This window comes from Danio rerio, chromosome 4 (assembly GCF_052040795.2).
Source record: "Danio rerio strain M-AB ecotype USA chromosome 4, GRCz13ab, whole genome shotgun sequence".
Taxonomy (NCBI): domain Eukaryota; kingdom Metazoa; phylum Chordata; class Actinopteri; order Cypriniformes; family Danionidae; genus Danio; species Danio rerio.
In genome coordinates, this window is record NC_141024.2 from 14,586,214 (window position 1) to 14,603,186 (window position 16,973).

Here is a 16,973-nt window from a genome sequence, read left to right on the forward strand (position 1 = left end):
CTCGAAGGCATCTGTGATGAGCCATCACACAGTGGAAACTGTGTACTGCTGTCAGATGAGTCAGTATTTCAGATATTCTTTGATAGAAAATGTGTCAACAAAGACTCATTTTGCCCACTTTAAGACTCAAAATTACACCTGAAACACTTTCTCACTTGGTGTCTTCAGTCCCTATGTCTTTTCAGGGTTGTGAAAAGGAATGGCAACATTACAAAGTGGTAAATGCTTTACTGCTCCAACTTTTTTGTAATGTGTTACAAGAAGCAAAATTGCAATACATTTTTATTTTGAGAAAAATAAACAATAAAAATCATGAGGAACACATCAAATAATGTTTGTTGTATTGTCTGCAATGAAATTCAAGTCAAAGTAAATTTAGAAATCATTACTTTTTATTTGTGTTTTCCATGATGTCTCAACTTCTGATTTGGGGTTGTATATGCTCATCTGGATACATTTGTATTGGAAGAAGAATCACGCTCTCAGAGTTGTTTCCATCTTGTCTTTTTAGGCGAGATCAATAAAGATGACACAAGTTAATCCAAGCCTTAAAGGGAACATATGTTTCTAAGATGATTGACAGCAATTCTAGATATTTATAAAAGGTATGAAATGAATGTATGGGCTGTGTTGAGGAGCTGATGGATCCTATAGGCTTGCCACACTGCAAAAATCGATTCCTTTAATTTACTAAAATTAATAAAAAGTAAGTGGTTGCAAACAATTTAAATTGGATCAATTTAAACAAACTAATTGAATTTAGTAATGTTCAACTTAATTTGTTTGTTAAAATTGAGCCCATTTAAATTGTTTGCAACCTCTTACCTTAAAAAAAAGTATTAATTCTAATGAATCATTTTTTGTCAGTGCATGTCTGTCTTCTGTAGCCTCTGTTGGAAAGGATTAAGGAGTCTCTTTCTTTGTTTTCTCTGAAATGAATCAGACTGATTAATGGGTCGAGGGTGCTTGTTTGTAGGACATGCATCTGGCTACTCACTCCATATAGTCTTCAAAGACGCTTCAGCATTTAAGCAGGCTTACGGTGGCTTTGGAAAATGATACATAGATTAAACACACATTTTTTTCTATCTGTAAAAACTCTCGCAAACCCCCTATACTTGGAGGAGGAATCTAAAGTAAAAAAAAAAGCCCGTCTTCCTCCAAACCCCTGAGAATGCAGACATATTTATGAACAGCTGCTCTTTGAATCAGTTACAAGTGAAAAATGAATTGAACTCAGTTTGCTTTGTGCTGCTTTATTCTTGGAGCAGGGATGATTGGGAGTGCGGGGGACTCTGCCAAGACTACACAAACATAGATTCATATCCTTCGTTCCTCTCCATGACTTTCTGCTCTTGATCAAACATGTAAAAACAACAAAAATAAGTAGGTGTAAGGGGTTGGCATGTAGAAAAGGAAGTTTTTCGCACTTTAGTTCCACTGCAAATCTACAACAATCTTCTTTTTATAAAGTTTAAACAGTACTTTTTTTTCTTTCCATTTAGAACAAAGTCAGTAAAAATTTTTGGATTTATTGCTAGTAGTCTAGCAATGTGTGAATTCACTTTCAAACCAGTCAACTCTGTTTTGGTAACTGTGAATAAAGCCATGTAGACACAATTAAACACTTTTAAATGAACAAACTCATAAAAAAAAAGAAAGATTCAATCTAATTAGTCCTTAATCCACAAACAGAAGCACACAAGAGAAGCTCAGAAAAACATAGACACCACCATATTTAATAATCAGGATTGCTGACAGTGAACTCAACAAAACAGAGTTGTTAAGGAGTCAAGCAAGAAGCAGGTGCAACGAATAGGTTACCATAGTAACAAACAGGTAGACACACTAGGAAGCTAGTGGTATGTCCCACATTGAGCACTATACACCATCTAGTGCAGAAACAACCCTAATCAAACACACATGAACAAGCTAATCAGGGTCTTACTAGATGTACTTGAAGCTTCCAGTTGTGTTGAGGCAAGTTGGAGCTAAACTCTTCTAAGTTTGGTGACCTCTGGTCTAGTGTATGAGCTTAGCTGTGTCAGTTGAATGTGAAGTGTCCAACATTCCTCACTTTGTCTTCGTTCCACTCAACAAGCGCGTCACTCAGGTATTTAAAGTGCTTGTTTTTTGAGGGAATATTTCGCTGTCAGGGTGTATTCACAATAGGCACGACTGTATTGATCTGACCTATTGTTTTGTGTTATTTGGATGCAGTGGTATATGATAAGTAATTTGGTGACCACATCCGCTGCTTTTGACGCTTATAAATTTTCATTAATGTCATCATGCTGTATGTATTAGGAGGTTTGCTGAAGGTGGCAATGAGGGGTTGCATATTTGAAAAACTATGACAGTTTGCGTTCATTGAAAAGTATGTTTGAGTAGTAAATGCATATAAAACAATCCCATTAAACTGATGTTCCATCTTCAGTTTCACACTCAGGCACATTGTGCACTCCACACTACATGCATATCATGCCCGAGCTCAACCGAGCTACACTCTGGCCCAACTGTACCTGGGCCAGCCAAATTAACAAAGTGCTTACTAGTCAAATGAACCGGGATTTGGTTGGCAGACCCGCTTAGATATGGTTCAAATAGTCTAGTGCAGAGGTGTCCGAAGAAGGTCCTGGAGGGCTTGTGTCCTGCTGACTTTAGCTCCAACTTGCTTTAACACACCTGGCTGGAAAGTTCTAGTATGCATAGTAAAGCTGCGGTCACACTTGGCTTTTCCTCCCTTATACTTCCATTTATACGCATGCGAATGCATCAGACCGGAAACGCAGGGTCATGCGTTAGGTTTCATAGGTTGTTGCAGTGCAAAGTTAAAGCTTGGTGAACTTTGACCTGCGATATCACACCACTTGACTGCGTGAGACCAACTGAGGATCAAAACATGACCTCTCTGGACAGAAATTTAAAACATGGAGCAATCGCTCGCTTTTTTTAATGCCTAATAATCTTGTTTATTCCCGCCCCCTTTTCGCAGCGCCGCACGACAGAATTTCGCACACACAAACTCTAGTGTGACCGCAGCTTAAGAGCTTGATTAGCTGGTTCAGGTGTGTTTGATTATGGTTGGAGCTAAACTCTCCAGGACACTGGCCCCTGAGTATGGCCTGAGTGTGGACACCCCTGGTCTAGTGTGTGTGCAAGCTTAAGGCCCCGTTTACACTAGTGCGTTTTAGTTTTAAAACGGCGTTGTAGAATGAAAACGATCCGCGTCCACACTCGCGTTTTACCCAGCGTTTCTGAACTGCTCTCCGTCCACACCAAAACGCTGAAAACGCACATCACGTGACCACACACACACTCTCGGGCAAGCGATCCAGCATTTCTACCCAGATGAGAGCTCTGCTTGTCGGACTGCTCATCAAGCATCTCCCGCTGGATCTAATCTCACTATATTTGCTAAACGTGATATTTCATTCATGTTGTTGTCTTTATCTAACGACATAGGCCAATTCCCTGACTTTGATCATTGGAATCTATTAAGTTACTTGTTCACGGGTAACATGTTTTGGTTAAGCGCAAAGATAAGTTAATGATTAATCCAGGTACATTGACTGATCGCTTGCCTTTATTTCCTACAATGTATAAACTTATTGTATGTTATACTTTTATAATTGTCGATTATTAAAACTGATATTCAGCAAAAGAGAGGGTGCGTTTCGTATTTTCACTGAAATTGAAAGGAGGCAGTTGTTATTGGCTCCGTTTTGTTATAAATATCCACACAGTGAAGATGACGCTCATATATGCAGCACGGCGCCTCAACATTTCTGCTGTCTGTTAAGTTGCTAATATTAAAAAGAAAATAGGCAGTTCCTTAAATCATGTTTACATTTTATTGTTGAGAAAGTGAAACAACGTAGCCAAGGTGATGTGAATGAAGTTATAAAGTACACTGTTCCCTTTGAAAATTTACCCGTGTCCTCGGTATGTTTTCCATATCAAACTGAGAAGGGGGAGACTGCAGCCTTGATCAAACTTGCGAAGTCTTAACTTACAAGAAGAGGAGGCAAGACTGAACTGTGTGTTAGGCTACTTAAAATTGAGGAAAAGCCCCAATCAGAGAGGCGAACGTTTGCAGCCCCGCCTCCGTTTTCAGATGTCTCCGTCTTTCCCCATCCACACTGAGACGGAGCAGCAACGTTTTAGAATGAAAACGGCCTTTACAGCGTTTTCAAAAAGCTCCGTTTTCGGCGCCCGAGAACTCCGGAGTAGTGTGGACAGATGGCGTAACCGTAGCAAAACTTATGCGTTTTCAAACTAAAACGCATTAGTGTAAACGGGGCCTAAGGGGCCATGAAACCCCCCTGTCTCAGCAGGGTGTTTTCACACCTCTAGTTAGAAAAAAAATAAGTCAGGACAGTGGGTGAGTTCAGCTTTGTTTAGGTGGGAGTATCGAGTGGCGAAAGAGGGAAGGGTTTGCATGAAAAGGGGAGTTTCAGTTTGAGCATCCGCTGATTTTCACAGAGGCAAAACAACACGCAGACGTATGTTTACTTGGAGATCAGTGATCAAATAATTTGCCATATTCTTGATTTGTCGACTTTAACTGCAGTTTGGCACTTTCACTTTCATTTAGAAACATTTTTGCATGCCCCCCCAAGACAAATGAGATACTGGATGTGAGGAACTGCCGGAAGAGTGTTGTTTTAATGGAATGTTTGATACCTCTGCATTTCTCTGTAACTTAGATGCACTCGATAGGTAGCGTCAGAAAGCCGTGTGTGTATAGACTATCCTGTCACAAAATGCGATGAAAATACTACACAACAGTATAATTTTGCATTTGAATAAGGTGTTTACATTCGGAGAGCAGCATTTACAGCAGATCTTTCACTCCATAATATTGTAGTGATATTAATTTTTTGTAAACTTGGTAGCTGAAGCATTTTGACTAAGGTATGTTTTTAAAAACTGAAAGAATACTGCTGACGTTACTAACCAACTTTGCCTCTGAATAAACATAAACAAAGAACACTAATCACTTACTTACCAAATCAGTAGAGACAGGACAATCAACACCAACTGGAACTGCGTTTTTTTTTTTTTTTTTTTTCTTAAAGGAGATGAGGGGAAAATCTGTATTTCACCATTTCTAGATGCGAAAAGCTCTCGGGTGAAAAATGTTCCTTACAAAGATATTTTTGTGGCATGTTAGCAGACCACTGTAATCCACCTGAGACCAGCTGAGCTCTCATTGCGGGGAAAATTGAAACAAAACCTTCGTTGAGGTACATTTATAAACACAACACTGACAACCCATGTCTCCAAACAATTCTTCTCTCGCTTGTTTTAATTACGGTTGGCAACACAATGTGGCTTTTCTCTGCCGAACAGGTAAAAACAGTCTTCGACGATATCATGCATATTAATGAAGTTATTAACATTCATTAATAATCCTCATTCACAATAGAGCATGCTGATTGGTTTGAACCAAGTGTATCTCTTGAATTATTGATAAAAGCTCAAAGACATCACATTGTACCCATGGGTACAGACAGCAAGTCCTCATGCAGGAATTCACACAAGGATCTCATGTGACATAGCTTTTACATTTTTTTTCAAACCAGAAGAACGAATTAGCTCAGAATAACGCAAAAAACAACCAATTTTCGCTTTTTTTGTGAAATAAATGTGTCCTAGTAGTGTTTTTAGCAACGTGAGACACATAACTGTCAACATCTCAAAAAATGTGTTATGGTGATTCGTGACAGAACTTGAAGCCCAAATACTGGAATAGAATGGAAAGGAATGGAATAATCCACAAGAACGCAAATTGGAACGTACCATGTGTCAGCTTAAATTTAGGAAATCTTCAGCTAAATTTAAGAGATTTTTTTCCTTCATTGGAAATCTACTCACCCAAAACTCTTAATGCTGTAGATTTTTTACACATAAACACTGATAAATATAAACATAAATAGTTTAACCTGTTCAAACAAACCTTTTAAAGTTCTTGACTAAAAAGCTAATAGGAAAGAAAGCAGGGTTGAGCTTCATTAAACACTGTAAAACATGTCAGTCGAAAATATATTAATCTCATTTTACAAAGGGATCATATCCACCCAGAAGACTTGGATCAGGGGTGTCAAACTCGGTTCCTGGAGGGACAAAGCTGTGCAGAGTTTGCTCCAGCCCTGCTCCAACACAGTTTTGGATAAGAGCTTTCTAACAAGCCAGAGTGAGTCGATTAGCTGGATCAGGTGCATTTAATTAGGGTTGAATCTAAACTCTGCTGGCCTGAGTTTGACACCCCTGACTTGGATTAAACTTTTTTTGAGCTTTGGTGTTTCCATGATGGAGGAACAGAAATCTTTCACACTTTATTAAAAATGTTTACATGTTGTTCAGAAGATGATTGTATTTCTTATTGGTTTGGAATGACATTAGAATTAGTAAATAATGACAGTTTGCCAACCATTTCAGGATGAGCAGTAGTTATTGTAAAGCTTTCATCAGCAAACACACTCATCTATTCTTTCTCAGCCGAACAATAACTGCAAGGTCTTCGTCTTTCTTTGTTTTAGCTGTATAAATCTTTCACAGACAAATAAATATAGACTCGACCCTTCTTGTCTCTGCTAGGCTCCATCTCTGATTTACGTGCAACAACATGGGCTTGCACTTCATTGCACTTCATTTAGTGTTTTCTCAGAGCGCTGAACCTCTTCAGCCGAGCTCAGTATGTTTGATGTAAGTGTGGCAGACAGTCACTCCCCGTTCCCCCTCTGCTCGTGTTTTACGAGCTCTGACTATAAAACCACATTCTGGACCGGCCAATAGGAAACAGTCTCCCAATGGGATCATAGATGGCCTTGAATGAAAGGAGGGGAAGAGACTAATTCTTTTCTGACATGGTGTACATGACACTAAAGAATGAATGCGGGGCGTGAATGTGTATGTACATGTGTTTCTTTATGCTTTTCGTGTGTGTTCACAGATAAGGGGGCTGTTCTGACACCTAAAAGACACCTTGTAGGATTCAGTGAAGCCAGGATAAAAACGGAATAATAAAGGATGCTAACTTTTCCATCAAGGAACAATGTTTTTATATTGTAATAATAAATGTATTTCCATAGACGTGTGTACATTTTAAATTTGATTTATTTAAGCTAACTGGAATAATGAGATGCTATAGGGCTGAAACTAATCAAATGACTGGCACGGGTGCACCAGTATTTATATAAACTGTTTAGTGCTGCTCAGAGAAGCCGTGTATATTTTGCGCTTCAGATACAATTGCATAAATATTGCCATGAGACTCATGTTTTAAATATAAGATATTTTGAATATGAGGTATTATGGAATAAAACTGCCTTATTAAAACAGTGGCAGCAGCTCACTGTCTTACCCAGCGGGCTCTTTTATGTTAAAACAACATTATAAAACACATTTAAAAATGCTAATCAATTCTATCAAAACCTTAATGTTCATTTGACATCTACACATTGATAGTGTGACCACTGGGGGTGAGAATCATATGGTCAACCTGGTTATTTCGGTTGTGTTTGTGTGACTTGCAGAGTCTGCTGATTTATGGATGGGTCATCTCACCTGAGACCCATTATGTGATGCCTATAAAGAGTTCGACATTTGACATGAGAGGAGAGCTCGATTAGCCGGACCTTCCTGCCTGTCGTTTTGTTTATTTTAGTTAGTTTTGGATCATGAGCTCAGTTCACTTCCATGCAGAAGCTTTTCACTCCTGCTTTAAATACTTTTGTTAATTACGCCTTTTGGTCATAAATCATTTCTCTTTTCAAATTACCTGGTCCGATTTGTCTCTCTTATGTTGCATGTTTGAGCCGGTTGTAACATATGGGGGCTTGTCTTATGGAGAGGCATGTGGACTGGTAATTAGTAACAAGAATCAGGTGTTTGTGCGGGTTTAGGCAGAGCAGTTTGTTCGTTTGGCTTGGGATAGATAAAGCTCCGGTCACACTAGAGTTTGAGCTTGCGAAATTCTGTAGTACGGTGCTGCGAAAAGGAGCGGGATTAAACAAGATAATTAGACATTTAAAAAGCAAGCGATTGGTCCATATTTTAAATTTCTGTCCAGAGGGGTCATGTTTTGATCTTCGATTGGAAGATGCATGCTGGATAATAAGGGAGTCTTTGAATCACTCACTTAACTCATAAGCGTCGTCCAAAACTGCATGCTTCCATAAAATATAATACGCTAAAATTGGTATGCGAGCTGAGTAGTATGTCTTATTTCATAGTATTCGAAAAACAGTACGTGAGAAGTATCCGAATGACCTACTACTTCCGATGAGATTCTGAAGAGTGCAGCAGATGCTATGATATCACATGATGCACCATGAAAGAATTCATGAATGGGAGTGAAGCGAGACAACTGACGCAGTCACATGATGATGATAAAATGGTGGATGTAGTACATCCAAGTTCCATTCATACTATTGACATTTATACTGTATTGAATGTACTTTTCTAACAACTGAATAGTAAATTTAAATTCAAATGCACTACCTACTGAGTAGTAGGTGATTTCGGACGCAGCCAGTCATTTCATATTGCTGATTCACTTAGAAAGATTCAGAATCACTCTCTTATTTTGAAAAAAACACTTTGTAAATAGTTAAAAAGTATTACATTCATAATATTGTCATTATTGTGTGACCTACCAGCATTTGTGTCAATTTTAAGAAAAACTACAAACTTTTATTACCAGTATTAATTTGCAATGCAATGGTTGCCAAAAAAAACTGTGAAAAAATAGTCCATATTGTATGTACATCACTTACATATTAATCGAAACACAAGATTAACTTTATTTTCTTTGTTGATTTACACAAGCCTGTCTGTGGACATACTATACAAACAATAGATTTAAATATGGTAATGCTAATGTTGAAAAAGTACCTTGAAGTGCTTTGAAATGTTAATTTTTTTAATTCGATGTTTGACGTAATCTCAACTAAAAAACGTAAAGAGGGTGGGACATAGAATAGCTCCCCCCTGTTTAAAAAAAAAACAGCCAATAGTGTATTATTTCATCACAGCTCTGCCAGTGAGAGCGATTGAGCTCAAGCGCATTAAATGAAAAGCGTCTTGGCAGGGGCGGGAATTGTGAGACGCTAGAGAGCATTTGATTGGTCAAGATTTGATGAGAAAATGTCATATAAAGTGACATTGTTGATAAATTTTCGGCGGAAGTGACAAACTACAATCTTTACATGTTTATATTTGTTTTATATCTTCTAAACGAAAATTTTGTCACTGTTTTGGAGCACACTAGCTTATAGATATCCTGAAAACTAACATCTAAATATTTTAATTTTCACAGAACCTTTAATGTTGGTTGTTGCTTTTTGATTGGCTAGAACACATGACATGAAACATGAGCAGGCATTCATCCCCGCAATCATAAAGAGAAAAAAACTTGCTCACATATCATTTACAAGCCCATCTTTGGCCCATCAATGTGACAATCATGATTAGAGCGTGACATGGGAGGTCACGACCCCTGGCAGTGGAGCCTATAACACACGTTAAGCCCCGCGGCTGAAGGCAGGTCAGGGCTTAGATCAGGAGCTTCAGGCCACCCAGTTTGGCAGGTCTACCTATAAACAAGGATGTGAACTGCAGGTTTACATGGTTTTGCGGTTTACATTTCTTTATAAGACGAATGTCATCTGGTCAGTGCTCAGGAGTGGCATGCATTAAATATCCAACATAAAATTATAGCGAAAGTGTTATTTAGGTTTCAGTTCATTTTCCATAAAACAAATGGACGAGGGTCGTCTATGGTTAAGGGGATGTTTACACAGTACACAATAATTAGGATTTGGCTGTAACTGTTTAGATGCTTGGGGGCTTAACGTTTGATAATGAGTGCAAGTTATGGAAAAACATCACTCAGATGCATGTCGCGTGTTTAGTCTGTAAATATACACAAGTGCTAGCTAAAACAACAGTAGTGGACTACAGGACAATATGTGTGCTGGTGTTTAGTATTTCTTAACAATGTGACATCGCCACCTATTGGCCTGGCATGCATAATACAGTAGTTTTATTCAGGGTGTGAATTTTACATTGACGATCAGGGGGGGCAACTTTTTTAGTAATGTTATTTTGTGTAATGCATGCTTCAGTGAATCTAAATAAATGCAACATATTTATTTTGTCAGTGTTTTGTGGGATAGTTTGTGAACTCTGAACCACAATATCTTGTGATTAGCCATTTCAGAGGTTACTGCAGGTCAAACTATATGAACTATGCATCTAATTTTATTTTTACTTTTAGTCTATACACCTATTTTACAAGACAAGTGTTTTGTGAACACTTACCATGTCTCTCGGCCTAGATTAATTGCATTTACAATAGAATAATCCATTATAGGGGTGGTGAAATTTATATTTATATTATCTATTATTTAATTAATAATAATAATATGTAAGATGCAGATCAGAGCAAACTATGTCTTGCGATTTAGAGGACTGACCGCCCCAAACATGTTGTTTTGATGTCTTTCAGGGGGGATCAAGTATTAAAAGGAGGGAGGGGAGGGGGGTCAATCCCCCCCTAAACCCCCTGTAATTAGCACCCTGGTTTTTGTCACTTTTTAGGATTGTATTGAATTATTTGTTTTTCCTAATACTTGGATAAGCAACAAGACTTTTGTCAGGTAGTGTATATTGATAATATTATATTTTAATTTAGCATGTGCAATAATAATATAACATGTAAGGCAAGTATGTTATAAGTATCAGTAACTAACCTAAAATTAAAAGTAATCCTTTACTTTTTCAGTGGCAATGTAATTTAATTACATTAACTAGTTACTCGATTCAGCCAACATCCAACCAACACAATAGATAACCAAAAAAAAAAAAAACCCTGGTTCCAATTGTCTTTTCTGTATATAGCCATGTACTGTTGTTTATAATACATCTCACCCTGTAGACATCAGCGAAAATTACAAACTCCATATTTAACTGTTGTGAAATGGAGTGTGTTTATTTATGTGTGTGTGTGTTTGTCTCGTGTTTAGCTCCTAAAGGAGGTCTGTTGTTCATTCGGCCTGTCAGAGTCGATCAAAATCTATGGCATGTCCTCGTATGCCATTTCTTTGTGGCAACATGTGTTTGTAGGCAGGAAGCAAAAAGTCTAGCACAGCAGATTACTGACTGATTTCCATTTTGCTTTGTTTTTTATTTGATGGTGGTGAAGAATAGGGGAAAATGAGGTCAAAATTAATAGAAAAAAAACAAGAATAATTTCTTTACACTTTTTATGGTCATTCATTTGTAAAATTTTTGGCCTAAACCACTGAGCTCAGTCATCTCCGGCATGTCTTCAGGTCATTCTCTATAGGATTTAAATATACAAATGACAGAAAATATCAAGAAATACATTTGTCGTCAGTCTGATCCCTGAACAAAATAGTAAATATTTAACATTGTGTGTATATGAAAATGGTTATATTAATTAGGTCCGTCCCCAAAGACATCACAGTATGATGACAGACTCTGACAGCTCTTTGTAAATAAAGGAGTCCGTATTTGACAGCAGTAGCGCAGACAAGTTTAATGGAGGAAAAAACAAACATGAGTCAGTTTTCTAATTGTTTTAATTAGAAACTCATCAACCATGTAGTTCTTATGAATCTTGTGACTTATAAAACACTCCACCGATCTCGTTTGTGAAATATTGTGGATAATTTAATCATGCTTTTGACTAGACTGAAAAAAAAAAAGATTCTATATTTGGTGGTTTTAAGGCGGTTGTGGATGTATTTATGTTTTCCAGTTACATTATGAAACCTACATTTCTGCTCTGACCATTTTTGATCTTGAATATTTAACTTTAGAGTTTTAACAAAGTGATTTTTATTGACTTTTGTGGTGGTTTGAAGCAGTATGTCATATAAGAAAAAATATACAGTTGAAATCAGAATTATTAAATCCCCTTTGAAATTCTTTTTCTTTTTTAAATATTTACTAAATTATGTTTAACAGAGCAAGAAAATTTTCACAGTATGTCTGATAGCATTTTTATTTTTTTTTTGGAGAAAGTCTGATTGGTTTTATTTCGACTAGAATAAAATAATTTTTTTAAAAAACATTTTAAGGTCAAAATTATTAGCCCCTTTAAGCTTTTTTCGAAGCCTACTGAAAAAACCATCGTTATACAATAACTGGCCTAATTACCCTAACCTGCCTACTTAAACTAATTAACCTAGTTAAGCCTTTAAATGTCACTTTAAGCTGTATAGAAGTGTCTTGAAAAATATCTAGTAAAATATTATTTATTGTCATCATGGCAAAGATGAAATAAATCAGTTATTAGAAATGAGATATTAAAATTATGATGTTTAGAAATGTATTTAAAAAAATCTTCTCTCCGTTAAACAGAAATTGAAAAAAAAAAAGAAATGGGGGCTTATAATTCAGGGTGTTTAACTATTCTGACTTCAAATGTATCTAAATAAATCTGTAAAAAACAGAGAAAGTAATGGCAGCTCATTACTGTTTTTGTATCATGACCCACCAAAAAAAGCTATAAACTTTTCAACATTAAGATTTACCAGAACCAAGCCCCAATCCCATAATATAATTAGTAATTAGAGATAAATGGTGGGTATAAAACATAAATCATGTTTTAAGTATTTTTAATTAAGTACAATGTTAACGATTTTTGTAAATTAAACAGTATTTAACTGTAATGTGAACTATATTTTACTACGTAGGGCTGTTATGCAGTTCTGTATTTTAATATATATATATATCTTACAGTAAAGATGTATATATAGATGTATATATAAATGATCATAAAAAAACGTACACTAAATGGTGCTGTAAATGTAAATACAATATTCATGCTGTAATTTATTTACAGTAAGTTGCTGTCAAACTGCTGCCAGTAAGTTGCTGTAGATTCTCCATGAAATTGTTAACAGTCTAATTCAGTTACTTGACTTGAAAAATAGACAGAAAGTCTCAAGTCAAACAGGATCTTTTATTTTTATTTAAGACATGAACACTTTAAAAATGTTAAACCCAATTTACCCAAAAACTAGACTTTAAAACTGATATTATACCATAAACTGACATATATTGACAGTTTCTTTACTTAAGCATGTGCAATCACCTTAAATAGCGTAAATTTGATGAATGTAAGTTTCTTTAGCCAAATATATTTGTATAACTGCTTCTCTGAATTGATTTTTACACAGTATTGTTGAATTTATGTATAGTATTTAAGCAAGTATACTATAAGTAACTGTTTTCTCACCTAGTTTAAATTAGTTTTCCTCTTTTGTGTTATCATGTTAGAAACTATTTCATCTCTAAATAAAAAAAAAATCTTGAAAATCTTGAAAATCTTACCTGGAAGAATCATGTGAATGTTTTGTGTATATTTTAATACGTGATATTTTATGTACCTAATTTTGTATCTGTAAGTTTTTGTGCTGCCATTTTGGCCAGGACCCTCGATGGGAAATTCCTGGTAAAATAAAGAATAAATAAAATTGAATAAAAACCCAGCTACTTATACTATTCTGTTCAACACGTTATAATCCATCCACCCACTTTTCCACAAATTCCATTCTTCCAGTGTAATCTGTGACCTGTGGGTTACCCGTACAGCCATCACACGTGTCCTCTATCTGTCTATCTGTAGCCCTCATACTATTATCTCATTGGACAGAGAGCAGCAGACTGCACAGCTCTGCACTGACTCATACATGCGAAGGCCTGTGGGAAGACGGTAACAGACTTTGTCAGATTATATTAATGTTATACACATTTACAGCACAGACAAAGCGTAAATGTATTGGTGTTTCTTCAGCTATGCGCACCGTTAGGTTCCAGGGTTGTTTTTGTTAAAGCAGATCACCGTGTTTCACTTGTATAGTTTTTGCTGCATGACTTTATTAACCAGGTTTTGAAGACATTTTCACCATATCTTATTTTGGCAGGATGGTTTTAGAGATTGTGAAATGTATTTTACATTTTAAATCATATACATTTATAAGATTTATTTATATAAAAGTAATAATTAACCAAAGATAAGTCCTTTATTTATGTTCCTTAGTTAGCATTAGCATTGTTAATTAAAGTTCATTGAAATGTATTGTACATCTTATGTAACAATAGAGGCTTTTAATATTGTTTTATATTATAATATATGTGAAATGAAATGCTAGATATGATAGACAACATTTTAAATGTGTTTTAGGTGTTTATAAAGAAAAATATTGCTTTAAATTGTCTAAAATTGTAATGAAAATGATCATTTATTAATGTGTACCTGAGCTATAAAGCTGGCTTTCTTACGTAATTACATTTAAAATAGTTTATTTTAAATAATGCAAGTATATCAGCTATTGGACAATCTTACTGAACATATCAAATAAACCAGTGTGAGAGTCTGAAAAGTGTTTGTCAAGAGTGTTGTAGAAATCTGGAGCTCCACAAGTCTCTAGAGCTGAAGAAACACCCTTACGCTGATATATAACAAATGATAGAGTCAGACTATCCATTGTAAACCCCCCCCCCCCCCTCTCTCTCTTTCTCTGTCTCTAAACAAAACCATGTGTTTCCTTCTACATCTTCATGTTCTTATAACACAAAGCGCTGTTCACTAACCATCACAACAGTGACCGTCAGTGTCTCTTATACTGAAAACACACTCGTTCCAGACTGTAATGTGCTATATTGTTGTGACAGAGGCTCTAAAAAGATAGAGGTCATTCGTTTGCCCAAAACAGCCCAATTTAAGACGAGACACTGCAGCTAATAAGAGTTGTTGTTGTTTTTCTATGTACCTGTAGGTCAGTTTTGAAATTTGGAGCTTTTTGGATATTCATAAAGTGTTCATTTTTTCTGTTAAATATAGAGAAAGCATCTAAAAATGCATTTAAACTGCATTCATACTCTTTTGAAACACTAGCAGTTTTTATTTGTAGATATATAATCTCAAACTTAAGGTTGTTGTCCTGCATTGAGCAACAAGCCCACATAGAAAGAACCTATATGAGGATATATGCGCATATTTGAAACTTATATGCAGTATATATGCACATATATGATAATATATACGCTGCATATATGTGTATATGCCACATATAGGCAAAATTAAGGTGCATATATGTGCACATACAGGCCATATCTCACTTTGGCATCTGCCTAGCTCATATTTTTTATTATTAAGAACATATATCATACGAAAACGGCCAATTTTATATACGTCATGTATATGTATATATATGTATATGTATATATATGTATATGTGTGTGTGTGTGTGTGTGTGTGTGTGTGTGTGTGTGTGTGTATATATATATATATATATATATATATATATATATATATATATATATATATATATGCTTATATAGGTTCTTTCTGTGCAGAAATCTCCAAATATAGATATCTATATTCTGAAGGTTTTTATCGAGGGATATGCTCATAATTTGCCTGACATTTACAGCATTTTATTTACAAAACGTTTTATTCCACTGTTCGCAGTATATATGAATTATGGAATGAGAATTAGAAACTCTCAAGATCTCATCTGTATATCCTAATGTGTTCCAAATAAAGAGATTTAACAACTTAATTATGATATTCCGTAACATAACGCTAGAAAAGATTAAAATGGAATGGATAGAAGAACTAGGAATTAATACTTCAGAAGAAACTTAATCAGTAAAGCAGTTGAAATTATGATCTGACATCTTAATCTGATTCAGAAGAACTTCTTTACCATGTTCACTACAGCAAAGCCAAAGGGGCTAAAATATACCCCAATATAAACATGCGATCGTTGCAACTCATGCAAGGCAGACCTAACCCATGTGATCTGGTCACGTGATAAACTGAGACGATTTTGGTCTTCAACATTTGAGATTTTGAACTCAGCCTTCAATTTAAGAATTCAACCTAATCGGGTAATGGCTTTGTTTGGAGTACCAAATGAGGACATGCATATAGCCAAATAAACAGAACATGCCTTTGCCTTTGTAATGTTAATAGCCAGAAGAAGAAGTCAGAAATCACCAAATGCCAGCAAAATGCCACCTAAACTGTCACTTTGGCTTAGTGATGTAATGCTATTTTTGAAAACAGAAAACATTTATATTTTCTCAGAGGAGCAACCAAAACATTTTTTAAAAACATGGGACCCTTTAATAATTCCTATTGGGCCTAATGTACTCCCTCAACCATGAATCCCCCCAACACCACCTCTCCCTACCCCTATACATTATTATTATTATTTAATTCATTTCTTTTTCTTATTAATTTTTATTATGTTGATTTGTCTCTTTCTTAAATTAGTGTGTGGTTAAAAAAAAAACTAAATACCTTCAATACCTGTAATGTATTGTACTTTTTTTGTCAAAAACACAATAAAAAAAAAGATTTAACCTGACTTTTAGTCTGTCCAGATTTTTGTGCTAAATGTAAGCAAATTAGCACATATTTAATGTAATCTTGTAATATATGTAATCCATCTAGAGCGGTATGGTCAACTTTTTTAACTTTTAAAGTCTGTGGGAAATCAAAATTGACTGTTTATTTTGCTACCGCACATTACTATTCTTTAAGTTAATGAATAATCCGTGCAAGGTAATCCACTTGGGGAAAAAAAGTTTGTTTTGGTAATCTTCAATCAAAGTCTGACCATTTGCTTTTGCATTTTAACTGGCTGTCTCTTCTCTGATGACTGCTCAGTTTTGACAGCTTCAGCTACAGTTTTGTAACCACGCCCCTCTAGTTAGCTAAAAGAATGATGCGCAAAAAGAAAGCTCCGCCCCCTACTGAATATTCAATTGGAAGTACATCAACATACTTTAAAAATTAATTATTAATATTTCACCAATTGCTCATTTCATGTAATTCACCACATACACTAAATTCTCAAATACAATAAAGTAGAGATAGCGGTGTGTATCTAGTTTTCATCCCACTGGGCTGTTTTGGCCGA

At 35.7% G+C, this 16,973-nt stretch overlaps 1 long non-coding RNA gene across 2 annotated transcripts in view; it reads left to right on the forward strand.

Annotated features, from left to right (window-relative positions):
- LOC147844665 (uncharacterized) overlaps positions 1 to 16,973 on the forward strand; it is an 892,045-nt gene that overhangs the window by 827,979 nt on the left and 47,093 nt on the right. Inside the window, exon 1 of one of the 2 annotated variants that reach the window (XR_015482888.1) lies at positions 1,975 to 2,113. The exons of the other annotated variant lie outside the window; for it this stretch is intronic. This is a non-coding gene — a long non-coding RNA (uncharacterized LOC147844665). Of the gene's footprint in view, positions 1 to 1,974; positions 2,114 to 16,973 lie in introns of those variants that run through there. 2 annotated transcript variants of the gene reach the window in all.